The following is an 18,187-nucleotide window of genomic DNA, read 5'->3' as shown; positions in this document are numbered from 1 at the left end:
TCACTTTTCTAATAGTTTCACAGTTGGATATTCCTTAACATGATGCCATATGGAAACTCTGAATTTTAGCCACATTTTAATCTTAACTTTGCAACCTTTTTCATAGGAAACATAGTAGAGAGGCAAATTCTGAATAAATTCACTCAGTTTTTGTTTTTTTTTATTATTCAGTTCTTACCATTGGCTTCAGCTCTTTTTCCCTTAATTGCACTCAAGACATATACACCTACTTTTGGTTGAGCACCACCTGCCTACAAATCAGAATGACGGAGAGATTTGTACATCCTTTTCTAGAGAAGTAGTCAGACGTTTTGCTGACATAGAATTTCTTCCCCTAAGAGGGCTAGGCTTTTACTGCATTATTAAATATTAAAAACCCTACAAGACTAACATTCAGGGGGGTAGGTGGGAAACAGGGCAGAAGTACATTTCTTTAATCCATTTGTCAGTCATTACCAGCTGTCAGGTCTGACCGAAGGACAACTTGCCCTGGGAAAGTTTGTTGAGCTGAGACAGCTAGTGATGGGAAAAACAAGATGAGAATAAAATCTCAGATGCATTCTCGGAAGTTTTATTTTAGTGTTGAGGGATGCAGTACTGAAGTGCAAAAAGCATTTTTTCTTTCCTTCAGTTCAGTTAGTTCGCTTAGTCACACTGCGCAGAATTGTGGTCACCCCAAGAAAGTGAGGCTCTTGCCTAAGAACCATGGCATCCTCATAAAGACATCCAAACCTCTCACCAGGAAAGACCTGAGGAAAATAAATCAGATGGGAAGAGGGGAGAAGGAAGATGCCAGATGTTCAAAATATCTAGTTTAGTCTTGCTTCTCTCCCAGTTCATGTAGCTACTTTCTCATAACTGCTGATAAATCAGCCCAGCAAGCTTAGTAGTTTCTGCTCTGCATCAATACTCTGATATATATCTGCATTAATGTAAAAATTAATGCAGGGAATTAGAAATGTAGTATTCTTTACAATACTGTTACGCTAACATACTCTGTAATGTAGAATACTGAATATGTATGAATTACATCCATCCATATACATCATTTTATATTATATACATTACATGTGTCTTATGTGTACTACATTACATGCAACCAACTTATATGGAAATGCAGTGCTTCATAACTGTATCAATGAGCATTCATGTTTTTAACCATACCTGCCTACCTAAAATGGTAGCAAATTTGGCAATGTAACTATGCATAGATGCAAATGAACGTGCCCTAATGGTTACTAAATGGATAACTGCTGGGGAGGGAAGTGAATATCTGTAAATTACTAAAATGGGGGTGGGAAGTATTTCACGTACTTAGCATTTATTGAAAATGGTGCCATCACTAATCATGTTTAAAGTGCATCAAGAAAGAAAAGAGTGGTGTGGGGAAGAAGACAGAACATTGCAGGAAATGGACAAGCCAAACATCTGTAATAACCTGAAAGCTGTTTATAGACATTAGTGTTATTTTCCAGGCTCATCTTTGGAGTCTGTTTTGTAGGATGCTGTTGAGGACCAGGGCCAAGAGGTCACAAGACAGCTGTTCTGTGACAAGTGCTAAATTCCAGGCAGATTAATGTTTTTGCCCTTTATACACCATCTGAAAGTTCATTCTGACGTGCTGTGACTGCTCAAGTTTCACATTACAGTGGCACTAACAGAATCACATTGGAAAGGTTTGTATCTCTTGCTCAAGGTTCGTAGTAAATATGTTTGGTGTAATTTGGAGCGCAAGGTTTAATTTTTTTCGGAACTTCTGCTGCTGAACACGATGCAAGCAGGGCAGTGAGAAAGCTGGACGTGCTCACTCTGGGAAAACGTCTTCGGCAGGAGGGTTTGCTTGCAGCACCGGCACGAAGGGAGCAGGAACGGAAAGAGGAAGGGGAATGAGAGCCTCTTCCCGGTGCCGGGCAGGGGCTGGTGGCAGTGGCTCAGCACCTTGGCCAGCTCCACACAGCACGGCGGGCAGCAGCCCAGCCCCGGCCCCACATCCTTGATCTGCAAAGGTGACAAGGCTGTGGCTCCTATACTGCTCTAAGACATCTAAGCAGCACACAGCAGCCTGGTTTTAAGAAAATAAAATGGCAGAAAAAAAATCACACATTAAATAATAGGTCTCAGAACTAATACATCTCTAATTTGTCCCACTGCAATCGGTTCTTTATTCACAGGTGTTTTAATTAACAGCATAAGAAAAATAGTTTACAAGGAATATAGTTGATCCTTAGATTGCGAAGTGGTACAGAACAAACTACATCAGTTTTTTGAAGTCCTGCAATCACACGACTCATGGTCTGTCCCAGTAAGAGAGGGCATCACATTCTGTGCTCCCTGCTGTACATGGAAACACCATCTAACATGATATATAGATCATCAGTCACTATTAATAAAACACATCTACTGCAGTGTTAAGGCTATGACAACTGTGGATGAGTAGGCACATAAATATTAAGGGAGATCATAAAATCTCTCTGCTAGTGTTAGGATTGCTGCTGGAGTATTATTTCCAGTGCTGGTGTTCACATTTCAAGAAAATATGCAGGAAAAAAATATATTAAAATATTGGAGAATATGTGTTGAGTGTCAAAAACATGAAGCACAATTCCTCTAGGTTATTAAATATAAATTTCTTTAGCCTAAGTAATTACAAGAAATCTGTATTCTAACATACAAAATCATAACAGTCAACAGTTGAACATTTAGGTCGCTTACAAAGATTAAAAAAATCCAAGGTCTTTAACTTTAGTCAATAAGGATGTTGTACTACTAGAACACTTCATGAATGCTTTCAAAGAATTTCTGAAATTCTTAAAATTAATTCTGAAAAGATGAAAAGAAGTAACTGAATGAATTTCTAAATTATATGCTCCTATTCAACCACTGGTAACAAACATGAGTTAGAGAAGTCCCAGAGAAGTTGGTGCTGTGCACGAAGTTGGCCTCAATAACTACAACAGTTTACTTGGTCTTAAAGCAGCCAGACTAAGATATGCAATAAGTCTTTAATCTTTGAAAACTAAATACAGAAATATATTTCATTATGGATATGTATTATCTTACGTACATTTAGCATGCTAAGACTCTGCCATAAGTCCAGAAACTTGCCAAAAATATTTTGACAAGTCCAGGGACCTAGTTAAAAAAAAAAAAAAGGTATCACAGAATATTGCATAAAAATAAGTTTACATATTATATGCATGTGGATCAAGAGACTCAGAAGTTGTATCAATTTCTTACACATCAGAAAACCTACAGTACAAACTCAGATTATAGCTTAGCTAGCTGACAAACAAATGCAAAACTAGCCCTATGAACACAACTGCAATTTCCCAAAAAACATTATAGCTTTTCATTTCATCCCCAGTTAAACAATGAAAAGCATTACATACTGGTATTGCATGTCTTCAGAAATATTGTCTGTATGTAAAAAAGATATTAAATACCTAGTCTCTAAGAATTAAAGCTTGGACTTTAAAAATAATTCCAGTTGTATTGCTGACCTATTTTCTGCTATATTTGTATATTTTGAATGTCTAAACACTTACTCTATACAACTAAAAATCTCTAAAATTAGAAGTTTTATTTCAGAATGATTGAGTGCGGGTTTAATTTTGTAGATATGAAAACAGTAACACCTGACAACATAACAGCAAAAGTAGCTTCCTCTGACCCCACGTCTTACCTCTTTCAGAGCAAGGAACATGAGAGCATATTACAATTTGTCAGCATCGAATATGAGCAGTATCTACCGCAGGGCTACTTGTGTGGCAGGCCCTGGTCCTGATGCTGACCGTAAATCAATTCTGTCCAAACCTTCACTTTAGGAAAAACAAATGTTTCAGGAAGCTGTTACAACACACCGATGCAGTTCCTCACAAGAGAATTGGTTTATTACCTACCAGCTCAAGCAGCCAGCCAACGTACAGCTGCTCCCTGATGGAACTGTCCTGCAGAGGGAGGCCAAGAAAAAACTGACTCAAAGGTGAGTCCAGCGGTTGGAGCACAGTGTGCTTACAGAAGCACAGTCAAATGGCCAAGGCATCCCAGGCTCAAAACTAATGAAATACATAAGAACAATATGAACAACAAGGGCAAGTGTCCAGATGGAACATGGCATCCAGCCCAAACTTCCTTCTCCTAATCAACAGGGAAGAGAGTGGAGCATGACTTGAATGCGGTCTCTTCGGTAAAACGTTCCTCCTTCTCTTGCCTTCTTCCTGGGTTACGAAAGGCAGAAAGATGCACCAACCAAGTACCCAAGCTACTGTAACAGAGAGGATCTGCTTATGGCTCCTTCTCTCAGCTAGACATTCAGAGTGAGGTTGCATGTAACAGCATGACCCAGTAAGAATTATATCAGCAAAATAGCAATATAAACAACCCCCTTCTTGAAATCATTCACTGTCAAATCTCTAAGTTAAATCAACACAGCTGATTTCAATGGGCACTAGAAAAGGCACAGCAGAGGACATCATCTTCCACTTTTAAACAGCAGCCAGCTGTTAGACTGGTTCAGCAATAACGTGCAATTTCATCCGCAGTAGCTAACACACAAAAACTATGTTTGTGTGTATATATGGCTATAAATAAATTACAAACACCAGCCAGTGATGGAGCTTCATTCCTGTATACATCTGCTTTAATGCAGGAGGCTTAAACTTGCTCCTCAATTTCAGCATCAATTTCTAAGTTCTTGCCTAGCCTAGTCAAGACAAAATATGACTGGGTTAGTTAGTACATACCTCCCACAAAATCAATAAATACTTTCTTCACACTGATCTGCCTTGGGATTCTTTCTTTACTTTTCTCCATCCAGATGGACTGTTCAACAGCGTTCCCAATGGAAATACTGTCTTACTCAAAACTGTAGAAGTATCACTTCACCCAAATTATCATGATCATCACAACAATCCTTAGAGCCTTACATCACAGCAGATCAAACTTATACAGAAAAAGAATTCTGATCCAATATCAATTCTACTCCTTCAGCTCCCAGAATACCACACATCAGTTTGTCCTAGGCCGACTCTTTGGGAATTATACCTTGATTTTCTAGACCACCGGAAACAGAAAGTCAAAGTGTCACATATGAATGCTGAGCATTCAATGAAACTCAGTAAGTAGCACAGGCATTCCTCTTTTAATACAGCTTTAATCACTTGATAACACACATTCTGGATCTATTTAATGCAGAATGCTGACAAATGGGAAGACAGGAAAATAAACTATTTCAAGACAGTAGATAACTGGACATATTGTGTTTAAAACAAAATAACAATGCCAATGTTCTAAAAAGTCACCAGTTTGATGCTGAAAAGAAGCACACACTATTTATAGATTCCCCCCCCCCCTTTTTTAAATAATCAACACTGAAGCTAAACAGACGTGTTTAATTTGCTCAGAAGCAGCACTGCTAGCCAAGAGCGGCATTTGAAGCATTACTGTAGCAGTAAACTTAACAGCTGCAACAAAACACATCCTGCTGTCCACCAAACAAAGCAATCCAATTCTTACTACATTTCTGAAGAACACTGTATCAAATAACTGTCGCTAGAAATGTTGCAAAAAATTAATATACTGAGAGACTGCTGACAAAAGCAACAAACCTTATCTGAAAATTATTTGGGAAGTGACAGAGAGCAGAAAGCAAGCCCTCTTTCACAACCAGTAAGTGGCTGCTGAATGGAGACTGTTCCCAAGCACTGGGAACAGGCAAAATCCATGAGGCAAAACCGATTCTGTGGACCAGTCCACTGAAACAAGCCCATTAACACAGGCCACAGTGATGGCGTGATGCCAGTTGCGAGAAAAGGGCTTCAAAAATGTGTTAACGTTATCTCCGTTCACACAGATCGGGAGGACATCCACCTCGACCACTGGTTTTGCCCCATTTCAGCTCCAGAGAGTAACTTATCTCTGCACCAATTAATGAATCCCTTCATGATGTCCAGAAATAAGAAAGTGGCCTCGTATTAAAAGGATTTCACATCTTTTACAAGCTCTCAAAGGGAGTTCAACATATTTTACCTGTTCTTTATACATGAGACGGTTTTGTATTGGAAAATCTGACTGCTGTCACCAAGACCATCAGCAAGCTGGGGCACTTCACCCACAAGGAAGCAGCCAGCCTTCGCCTCTTCCAGCAACTCCAAAGCTTCCTCTGTAACCAGCCTCAAGGCTAACAAGAAATGCACATACACACATTTCTCTGAAAGGAAGACTTACCGGATGGAATTCCTCATCAGTGCAAATAACCTAATTCTCAATAATTGATTAATCTCTTCAGAGACAAAGCAACAGCATGAAATAGCATTTGAGCAATGTTTTCCATCACAGAACCATGGAATCAACCATGCAGTACAAGAAGCACAGAAAGACACGCCTGAACATAAAGATGAACACATTTTTGAAGTCTTAACAACATATGGTTTTGTTAGAAATGCTAAGGACACAAGGACACCTTCAGCCTCCCACTCTGCCCTGCTTGTATGCCTTCCTCTCAAATTCAATCCTTCCTTTCTTAAAACTCCTTAAGGTTTTAAATTAATGGAGAAAAATCTTTGAAAAACAGGTTTGAAGAGTAAGTTCTTGGAAGTTATGACTTACAGGACTTCTAAAGAGTGGAGAAAATATATTCAACTAGATAAAAAGGTGAAGGGTCACAAGGTCAAATTTTATTGTTTGCATTTTCTGCTACTTAGATTTCAAAATCAGTGAAGTATAAGCTAATAGAGAGGAGAAAACATCCACCACCACCAACAACAAAAACAGACTATAAATTGAAACTGCCAAGAAAGGCATCTCAATTCCATAATCAGCTTAAAAAAAAAGTACCTGATTCCCACCAGAGTACACTACTTAGCAGCTATCACTGAAGGAAAAAAAAAAATGAAAGAAAGAAAAAAGACTACAATTCTAAAATTTTAATAAAGATAATAAAGTTGTAAAGATTAAATAAAAGATTGGATGATATTTTCAAAAAAGTAATTCTGAAGGAACATACAAGATATGGTTACTACCAGCCACACTATTCTAGTAGACAGTGTTTCCCAACAAAGGCAGGGAAGTTAACTTTTACTCCATCACTATCTGACATAGAATACAGGACAAGAATTAAAGCGCTCTGTTAGTGTATGAAAAGCAGAAAATTAAAGTGCCCCATTTATTTGTACTCTACTGCCTGAAATGATTTCCTCTTCTTCGAGTTAAATATATTAATTCTCATTTAAGTAGCCTAAACACGATCCTATTAAAGGAAAACAAATAAAAGATTAAGTATTTGAACAAGTTTCTTTCATCACTGACAAGAAATCAAGCTGATGCTAAGTAATTTTTAAACAAAACCTGATGTGCAGTTCTTGGATTCCTTACGGTACAGCTTGCATTTAGTCAATTTGGCTCATTTTAATTCTTGCACATCTCTACTTGAACAATTAGCCTGTCAGATGGACCTTCTAGATGCACGGCGAAATAATTGATCCTTGAGATCAATCAAACAAAGCTCAGGTTACTCCTCCATGGGAAGAGAGTGCTTTAAGAGTTAGGCAGGGGGAGGAAGCACAGCGGCTGGTCCATGTCAGACGCATCCCTGTGAGACCACTGAGGATCCTGGTATCTTACGTTGAAGAGGCAGCTGCTCTCCTCCCCTCTAGCCAAACACAAAGGCTTTGTGTGGTGGTTTAACACAGCAGGAGAAAGACACAACACAAAACACAGAAAAATACGGTTAACTATACGTCTCCTGTTGCTGAGTATCACTTCATTCCCACTAGATAAACAAGGCTTAGCTAAAACAGAAAGTAGGGTAGTGTATCAATATACCACAGAGCACAAATTCACATGCTAAGCAAGTGTTTAACAGTATATACACATATATAAAGAACTGGTAGAAGCCGGTAATTTAGAAATCAGTTTCAAACAGTGAAAGCTTCACTCACCTCTCTCTTTTATCACACTCAGAAACCTTACTTGATTTAATCGCTCACTGGAAAAATCTTGCTGGAATTTGTGATGTTAGAGGCAAGACAAATTGCAACATGCAGAAACAATACCACGACTATACTAAACCTAACAAACATCTTGCTACCTCATCCTCTCAATTTGCTCTTCTCAGTCTAGCCTCTAACATTTCTAAAACGACAAGTTTAAAAAGATGCTGGATTTCAAAAGCACAGTGATGTTTCAGAGTACTGAAGTGATACTGTCAGAGATAACTGATTCCATCTTTGCTTTTTTAAAAACTGTTCTGCCTTGACACATTGCTTCCGAAGTAACTTTTCACCAGTGAATATATGCATGCTGCAGTCAGACTTTCTTATATTTGTATTTGTTTGGCTTGTAAAAAGATACAAACATACTTCTTGTTTATAAAGTTAAGAAAGTTCCAATACTTTTTTATGTGTAATTTACATTGTAAGACAAAGGAATCATCAGTGGGGGAGAAGTCTGTGCAAATTAGCACAGAATGACAACATTAGGCACACTTGTTCCAAGAGTTCATGTTGTAAGAGCCACCCTCAAAAAATGCAGAATGAATGGAGTAGCAAAGTAAGCTCCAACCTTTGGTTTTCTCAGAAGCAGCAGCTAAAAGGCAGCTAACAATCTATAAGAGTATAGCGTGTGTTGAGGAGAGGCAGGGCATTCACTATGCAGAACAAATAAAATTCGAGCTGCTTTTTCCACAACCACACTGTGGAAACGGATCGGCCACTTCAAGGCTGTGGTGATTTCACGCCAACCCAGAGCATGCCTGATTTCAGCCTCCCCGCCGATGCCCCTTCCTAGCTGTGAATAATTCACCTCAGATTCAACTGGTTCTGCACGCGCAGCCGAGGACGGCCACCGCGAGCCATTTCATAACCCGGCTCCTCTCCTCCGGCCCCTGTGCCGGGAATTACCAAACCCCGCCGGGATGCGGAGGGCCGGGGCTTTTGCTGCGCCCCCAGCGGGGCCGCACACCCGTGTCCCCGACACCCGCGGCTCCCCCCTGCCCGCACCCAGCCCCGCCGCGGCTCCCCGGGGGCTCCCCGGCCCCTCTCCAACCTTTGTCCTCCGGCCGCCGAGGAGCGCAAGGACGCGGGGGCAGCCGCGGTGTCGCCGTGCGCCTGGAAGCGCAGCCCGGCCGCTTCCCCCCCCCCGGGCCGAGGACCCCCCCCCCGCGGCCTAGCCGGGCGCAGCCGGCCTCGCCTAGCGATGCTGCCGGCGGCCTGACAGACGGACGGGAGGCCGGGCGGGCGGACAGACGGACAGGCGGCCGGCCCTGCCCGCGCGCGGCCGTTGGGCGCGTGCCGGGGCTCGGCGCTGAGGGGAGACGACGGGGGGATAAGGGGGAAGGGGGGGGGGGGCTGTGAAGCGCCGCAACCCGCCCGCAGCCTCACCTGGAACGGCGCCGAGGCCAGGCGGTGCTGGCGGTGCCGGCGGCTCCCTCAGGAGCCCGGCGGCCCCCGGGGAAGGGCTGCGAGGCGCCGGGGGTGGGGGGACGGCGGCGCTACAGCGGCCCCCGGGCCAGCCTCCGCCCCATGGCGTGCGGCGCGGTCTCTATGGCGACTGCGGGGCCGGGACGGAGCCGGCCCGCCCGCCCGCGGGGAGGGCCGAGGGCTCGGCGCCGAGCCGGGGGCGCTCAGGGGGCTGCGGAGCGGCCCGCGGCCCCCCCCCGCGTTAACCCCCTCGCCGCCGCCATCCCCGCGGCGCCGCCGCTCGCAGCCCGCCCGCTCCGCCGCCTCCGCCGCCCTTCCTCGGCCGCCGCGCCACCGAGCGCGCTGCCCGCCGGGGCCCGCCCCCTTCCAGCCTCCCGCAGCGCCGATTGGGCAGCGGCGGAGATTCCCGCGGGGGGATTGGCTGGCGGCGAGGTCAATCACGGGGAGGTAGGAGGACGAGCTTGAGGCGGCGGCGGCGGCGCCGGGGCCGGGGTTGGTTGAGCGGCGCGGAGCCACCGCCGCAGCCGCCCCCGCGCGGTGCTGAGGGGACGGCGGGGCCCGGCCGGGCCGCGGGGCTGCAGCCGCCTCCTCGCCGCCCGGAGCTTGGGGCTCTGAGGAGAAGGGCTCTCCGCTTCGGGGGGCTGCGGCCGGGTGCTCGGCCCCCGGTACGTGCGCGCCGCCACGTACCGGCTGCAGGGGGCCCGGCCGGCAGGGCAGCTGCGTTAGGAGGAGCGGGATGCGGGTGCCTGCAGCTCGGCACAAAGCAGGGACCCGGCCCTGGGGCTGCCCAGCCAGCCCTGACTGCTGGCACTTGCTCAGGGGCAGCTCCACCAAGGGGCTTCTTCCTTCAGAGAGAGCTAACGTTTCTCCAGCTTGGAAGAAGAAGAAACTGCACTTCTTAAAATTCGTGCTACTTTTCTGAAGGCAACATCTGCAAGTGTATCACGTCAGGTATCATGGCCACAACTGATGCCTTGCTTAGTCCCCAGGTGTTTGCACGTAACACTCTGGATCTAAACTTTCAAGGAAAAAAAGTTTCCAGCTCTTTTGGATACTAAGTTAATGCTTAGTACGTATATTCTTTCTATTTACTGCTGAAATCAGTAACATTAGGAGGTATTAATGTTCCCATCCATTCCCCAGCAGCTGAACATTAACACTGAAATTATATAATGACTACTTAAATGTCATCTTCCTCTTCCCCCCCCTAACAATTAAAGTAAAAAAAAAAAAAATAAGAAAGCTAATACCATGAAGGAGTGTTCATCTTATGAATGGAAATGAAGGAACCCTGGTCTTACATACCCAGGAATGGGGTCAGGAGGGTTGCTTTTATTTTCTTCAGTAGCATAACTTTTCCCCAGTTGCAGAATGGAGTTTTGCCTACCTTTGACAGACATTTACAAGTTCTCTGATGAAAAATATTCTACCTAAATACTCTTCCAAACCTGTCTCTTAAAGTGACTGCAAAGGTGAACCTCTGTCAAGGATAGGTCTGTTCTTTATACCCACTCCTCTTACATGCTAAACAAATAATTTTTTTCACATTCTCTCCTGACAGCACTGCCTTTCCTAAATTCCAGTGGAAGGTAGATGACTTCCCTAACCACTTCTTGTTTTAAATAATGCCAGCAAAACCTCTTTTGTGCTAGGTGTAACTGGGAGCTCATAAATATGAATCCACCTCTTCCTTATTGCTCCCCAAATAATGATGTGTTGCCTGAGGTGTACAATTCTTCAGGAAAATTTTCTGATTTGATTAAAGAGAATGGAAAGGCCTTAACAAGCTTGTTTATCTGGTTTGTCTGTTTACCTATTTATCATTGTTAAACCAAGGGGCATAGTTTTTCAGTTTGGAACTCCGCATGTTAATTCACTGTCTAATATAACCACACTGTCATGCCCAGTATCATGCAAATCACATCATTAGCACACATCTTCTTAGTGTACTGTTAGTCAGCATGCATGCTGCAAGCTTTAGAAGACCAAATTCTCTTTCCCTTCGTCATCAGCGAGCTTTCAAGTTCTAGCAATCTGTTATGTCACTCGTTTTCAAATTACCAAGGAATCTTCATAAGTAGACAAAACCTGCATGGTTCAAATAAAAGTCAAGCGGGGAAAAAATAAACTAAAACTGAGCCTTCTCAAAAGGAAAATCTGTTTCCACTTAAGCGCAGGAGGTCTTTACAGAAAGGATCTAATCTTCTTGAATTCACTGCTCCAGAAATATACCAAGAGGTTCTTCAAGGCTTTCTGTTCTACTATTTTTGGTACAAAGATGATGGTAAATATAACAGATAACAGCATTTCCTCTCTCAGCGCAAACTTGCAGAATTATCTTCACCACAATAAATAAATAAATAAAATCTTTATGTAACTACGGAATTAAGCTACTCTAGACTTTTTTACTGTAGTGCAATATGTTAAGCTTAGATGCATAGGGTTGACTGGATCTAGAAAAAGCTACCCTGAGCCAAAAACTGTCCTACACCTTCTCTTCAGATTGTACTGTGATTTTTTGTATGGGAGTTTGTCATGCAGCCTTTGAATTGGTATATCAAATGTATGTGAGGTAAGAGCCACCTCTGTATCTGCATGGAATGGTAATGAGCGTTCTAGATCTTCATATACAAGAAAGCTCTTAAAAACATAACAAAGATAAACATTTAACTGTGATGTAGCTGCAAATTCATCTAGTCATCTTTCTTTACTAGTTCTTATGTAGAAAGAAAAGGGGAAAGAAGAGGAGCTTCAATCTGTTGCAGATCTCAGTCTACTTCTGCTATGGATATTCTCTGGAGGGCAAGTTCTCACATGTACATTTTACCTGTCTCTGCCTGTTAACAGTATACTTATATATTTATTTTAAAAACTATTACATCACTTCCATTATTCCTGAGAAACACTTACACTGAAATTAAGCTAACATTTTTATCATTTTATATTTGTGCTGAAAATATCACTTTTATAGATCCAATGATTAAAATCACAGGAAGGGGAAGATCATGATTAGCATCAGCAAAGTTTCAGATACTTCTCGGAGAAGAATTTCACCTTGGAATGCAAAAGAACAAGTACTGGAAACAACTGTCTGCTAGTTCAACTTTTCTGAAGCCCAGATGATTAGATCAGCAGACAGCCTGTTGTTTCCAAAACAGAGGGAAAATAAAGTTGTATAGCAAATTTTTCCTAGTTAACTGTTGTAAAACACCACGAATGGGCATCACTGGATTTGTTTTGAAGATTTTTAAGTATCTCAGGTGGTCAAAAGAACAAAGTAAAAAGCACACCGTGTCTTGTCGTAGTTCAATCCTAAATGTCTAACTTGGCTATAGATTACAAGGAGACAAAAGCTAAGTGCTGCAGTCTAGAACTCTGTAGCTGGAAAGTAAGATGATTATTGCCATAAATTATTCCAAATTCCAAAGGCATACCGAACAAAACTTTATGGAAAGCTATGACCAAATAAACAAACAAAAAAGAGAGAAAAAGTTATTTGTGCTGGTAAGAAAACTGAGCTCCTACTGTGTTTCATAGATCATGATTTCTAGACACAGACTGTCAATAAAACATTTAGTCGCCACTGAAGGGACAGAAGGATCTTGGATCTTTTTCAGAAGAGCTCTAAGAGCAGTGTCCAGTCATTGTTTTTTGTCTGTTCGACAACTTCAGAAACTTTTTGGAGTCTTTTTTTTTTTTTTTTTTTTTTTTGTAATGGTCTCTTTTCTATACCTTTCTAAAAGAATATCAGATTCCCTTCAAGATGTCCTGATTAATGTTGTTTAGTTCAAATGTTGTCTAGAGAGTGAGAAATGACATCAACATCAGTCGTATAATAAAATGAGAACAGGGAGACTTCCTGATTAGAATGGGAGATCCAGAATTGAGGACAAATGTGAAAATTCTATGTCTTAATATTCTGCTAGGAGAAGAAGGGTTAATTGGCAGTGGTGCAGTGCACCAAAAGTACTGATGCTATGAGTTATGGAATAGGAAAAGGAAATTTTACCTCATTATGTAAAGGGAATTTTGTTTTGAGCCCTCATAATATGTGCATAATTCCATTTTGCAAAAAGCTTCCTGATGACTGGCTTGTGATGTTACAGTACCTAGTGAATAAGGTATGAAGGTGCATGGTCTTATTACGAATAAGGCTGTAAATATTGATTCTGGTCTTCAGAAAACAGTTACAGCCAAGATGGTTACCAACCTACAATACAGGTCCACTCCCCAGCTTTTCTATGGCTAAACTAAGGCTGTTTCGATGCCTTAGTTTTCCATTTGTAATGACTCACCATGAGTCAGGAGTGAATGACTCAGACATTATGGACAGTGCAGCTACTATGGATTGAAATCAGAGCCAGCTTGATAGGTACCTGCATGGCATTTCCCAGAATATACAGGAGCCCTGAGGACTAGCAGTTAAGTGCAATGCAGTTCATGCAAGTCTGCTATAATTTCCCCTTTGCCTGAAATTGGCTCCTGCATCCATGCAGTTATAACCTTTAAACACCTGAACAATGAAAATTACAGTATTTCTTCTCTGATTCATTTCATCTGTAAAGCTTTTCAGGCAACGAAATGAGTTACAGTCTGTTATAATTGATTTTGTTTTCCATAAACTACATGGCATTCTAGTGTACCAATGGGGTCCTTTCAAATTGCCATCTATCCCCATTACCTCTTGCTGCTGAGTTTTGACATTCTCTTCCATTTCTGCAATTCCTTAAAAATTTCAAATGTTGTGATGTAACTTAGATACCTTTGTCTAACTGCAGCAATCATAAGCATCTAGATACCACTAAACTTCCTTCCTAAAAGTTCAAAAATGTGTGAACTGAGGTGAACATCCTGTAAAGAAATGATTGCTTTTATTTGCCTAACAATTTATGCCTATCAGTATATACCATGCGGTTCACAACTTTACAAAAGCCAAAAAAAGCAGATGGTCTACGTTTCATCTTCATGCCCTCTCCACATCAATATGTTGGTGAGAATCTCTTCCTGCACGTGACCTCTCCCACCAAACCACTAACATGCTGAAGACAGGTTGCATAATACCTGCCTGTATCAAACTTACTCAGTGGCCTGCAGTCTAAGGCTGTTACTCCAAATTTTCATATTGTGAATTATCGTTTGCATTAAACACAGGAAGAAATGGAAAGCCACCCTAATATAAAACTGAAACACCAGTTTTTGGAAACTAAATGTGAAATGCCATTTGACTGCATGCATCACCCCAACAAGGCATTTAACTGGGCAAATTCGTAACACATCTGTCCTTGTGGACATAGATATGAATAATACTCTAAAGGTAAGTAATTGTCCAAACACTTAATAAATTTACCTCTTTCAGATCCAAAACTACAGTACACCAATCTCCACTGTTAGCAGGAAGTGTGTGTTTTCTTTTTACACCACTGGGTGATATTTGGCGGACCCACATGTACAACCTCTCCCACTGGGTTACAAAATGCTGCTCTCATTGTGGTCTTGGTGTCCAGGTTTCCCTGCAGGCCTGTAATAAAGTACATTATGGTTAGTTATAGGTGACCACAAAACAGTAACTCAATTTTGAATATTAACTTTACAGCTGAAACAACTTCCCAATATGAGACAGGATGAAAAATACAAGTAGCATTGAACCCTAATTTTATTAAGATTGGATTGAAGTTATTTCTTACAATGATGCATTCCTGAGCTTCCATTAGTTGGTTGAGTGACCTCTAATCTCATCTCTCTAGCACAAATTTTAAAAAGCTTCTTACTTTGCATAGTAGAAAAAACTACATACAGCAGCACTGCCACCTTCTGCTTGTTTGCTTTCATGCATGCAAGTAGTAGGTTTACACTGAGGACAGGTAAAATGCGTTTTTTGACTAGTAGGTATCTGAAGCGATAATGTTGTCACCTAAGACGCAGGGAAAACACAAGTCTACAGTTCCACAGATGTGTTTTTTTTCCACATGTAAATTTTGTCTGGGCAGAAAATAGGGCTTCACACATTTGTCCAGGATTTCTAATACAACATAATCCATCCAGAGCAATAGCTCAAAAATCCCAGGACAATGTATATATTTGTGTACTTGTGCTGTCCACAAGGACTATATAAGACCTGATGATTATGCTGCACATTTGAACAGATGTAATACGTTCCTTGCAGCCTGCACAAGTGCAACAAGTCCAAACCAGGAACGATCCATGTGCACAGGACAAATTCAGTTCACTTGGGGTATATTTGATCATCTTGTTTCTGCTTGTTCTATCACTACCTGCCTGTGTAAAAAGTCATTATCCTTTTTTTTTTATAAGCTCCCTTTAGTTGGGAGCTTCACATCTTAATTGTTTTTTCTTCTTAAGAGTTGTAGTTATTAGTATTGTAGTTCGATATAGCAATCTCTGCTTTACTCAAGACTTTGATAAACCAAGTTGCATTGATAACTAACCTTTCCCTGACAATAAGCATGATAATACTGATGCATACAAAGGTGGTTGCCTAAGATGGCTCTTCCCTTCCCCAGAACCACAGTTTCATTATTCTCTCTCTTGGACCTGTATTTATTGATAAGAACAAAATAAGAATTAATAAAACATTAGGAGATACTGTAGAACAGCCTCTGTTGATTACTAGCCCAAGCCCCTGAGGGGTAAGATATGTTAACTTAAATCCATTTTGCTAGTGAGGTCTCAATTCACACTCAGTTAATTGGCCTGTTTTGCAGGATTTAACCTGGTGGCATAAGAACCTCGAAATACGATTAGAGATGCAGGAGAGATTAGCGCAGGCAGGAGAGTTGAAGCCTTTTTCTCCATCTCCATTGGTGAGTCAGTGTAAAGACAGAACTACACGGACATCAGGAAATCAGTACTTCGCTCTTCCTCAGAATGCCTGTTCCTGATATTTTCTGCCTTGTATTCAGCAAGGTGCCAGTTTTGAGATCTCATTCTGTCCTCTGAAGCAGGTTAGTAGTTCCTTTTACAATAAGTTACAGATAAGAACGTGTGTCCAGATAAAAGGGCCAATTTTGTTGAAGCTGGTGAGATAAGATATAGGTTGTTTATGACAAAACTGCAAGTTAAATTTCTTGGGATAATTTGCATCCAATAAGTAATTTTATAAACAAATAAATAGCTGTGTGACACGTCTTTTTCTATGTAGTTGGGGATATTTGACAGCAAAGGAAATGATAAGTGGCATCTTGAAAACAAAAAGCTACAAGTATGCTGAGGGAAGCCCTGTGTTCAAAGTTAGACAAGAAAAGCTCAAGAACAATATGGATAATATGGGAAAGATTTTCACATTTATTGGGCTTCTTCTGTTCAAAGAAATAAAATCCGGCATTCTTTCCCCTTGCTGGGGGTGGGGGGGAAGCCTATATGTGTCTGCTTTGTAACACTGGAGTGGCTCATGTGTGGGGTGTGTTTCCAAGAACTTGAGGGGGATTAGTTTCACTCAACTACTAGGAACATTTGTGGTTTTACAGTAATCCCAGTCACAAATATAACTTGAAAAAGAATATATACATCCTGCAGAGTAAGACAATGACACTTTTAGCTCAAAATTGCGCTTCAGTTTTTCCAGATGGAAGAACTTTTTTCATAGTGCTCAAAATTGCTACTACATGGCAGTGTTGAATAAATATTTTCAACACTTCACTGAACAGTTAGGGAAGGAATAACATACGGTATATTTACAGAATTTGTTATAAGGGGAAGAGGGTTTTCATGTTATCTGAAATAAACTCAATAAATTATTACTGTAAAAAAGTTATCTTAGGAGAAATAGCTACATAGAAACTGGGAAGACTGGATCTTCTGCCTAGTGTTTCCCAGAGACTAATTCCTCAGGAACAGATTAGATTAATTGTTCTTCTATCCCGGACTCGATGCATTCAACATTGTGCAAGCATTTATCCTAAAGATTCTTTGTGCAATCTTTGTAGGGTCAGTCAAGGAGTGATTGCTCCACTACAGCAACCAGTTATTCCTCTGCTTTCCTCTGTCAGCATAGCTCATACAAAATAGCTTGTGCTAGGCAGATGTTCTACTGCTGGAAGTCTGTGGTGTGGGTACCTCTGTTGTAGATGAATGTGAATACTGCATGAAGCTGGTCTTGTAAATAAAATTGCATCAAAGAAGCTAGAAATAGCATTTGAGAATTGTCAGAGGCAAGGATTTACTAGGAGAGTTGTCCTTGCACAGAGAAGTTTCATGTTTTAAGATTAGGCATCTGAGAATGGTGGAGGGATCTATACCAGAATAACTACACAAGACCGACTGTATCACTGTTTATGAAATTCAGCCTCAAATTTCTTCATGGCTAGAATAATATAACATGAAGCCTCAAGTTTATATCTTCTAAAGTCAAGTGCCTCCTTAGTAGATGATTTTTAAGTGAAGATTGGCCTGTCTACAAATTTTGTACAACTGTTAAAGCAAAAGACATTCACCAAGTCGGTGTCATTCAGTGTCATTCTCAGTGACACTTAACTACAAATATGCCTAACAATTTAAAGGCAAATATATACGTACATTTCACAGAAACAAAGAGTGATGTATACACTAGCCCTTGAATGTGAACTGTGTATCAGTAATTTCACAGTAACAGATTCTCTCCATTGCATGCTCTGAGACCTGAGTATAAAGAGCAACAAAAAGAAAAAAAAAAAAAAAAAAAAAAAAACAACTTTATTTGCAGCAGCCATCTACAGCTATTTAAGTTCAAGTCATGAACTGCTTAACTGGTGAAGCAATCAAAGCTACTGTCTCCG

At 41.3% G+C, this 18,187-nt stretch overlaps 1 protein-coding gene across 3 annotated transcripts in view; it reads right to left on the bottom strand.

Annotated features, from left to right (window-relative positions):
* The window catches only part of TTBK2 (tau tubulin kinase 2), an 84,701-nt gene extending 75,037 nt beyond the window's left edge, over positions 1-9,664 (bottom strand). For all 3 annotated transcript variants that reach the window (XM_084519503.1, XM_084519505.1, XM_084519504.1), the window contains exon 1: positions 9,378-9,664. The gene's annotated coding sequence lies outside the window, so the exon portion shown is untranslated. The remainder of the gene's footprint in view (positions 1-9,377) is intronic.
* Positions 9,665-18,187: the final 8,523 nt, after the last annotated feature.

Source organism: Aythya ferina (assembly GCF_964211825.1).
Source record: "Aythya ferina genome assembly, chromosome: 5".
Lineage (NCBI taxonomy): Eukaryota > Metazoa > Chordata > Aves > Anseriformes > Anatidae > Aythya > Aythya ferina.
This window is presented reverse-complemented; position numbering and strand designations above follow the sequence as displayed.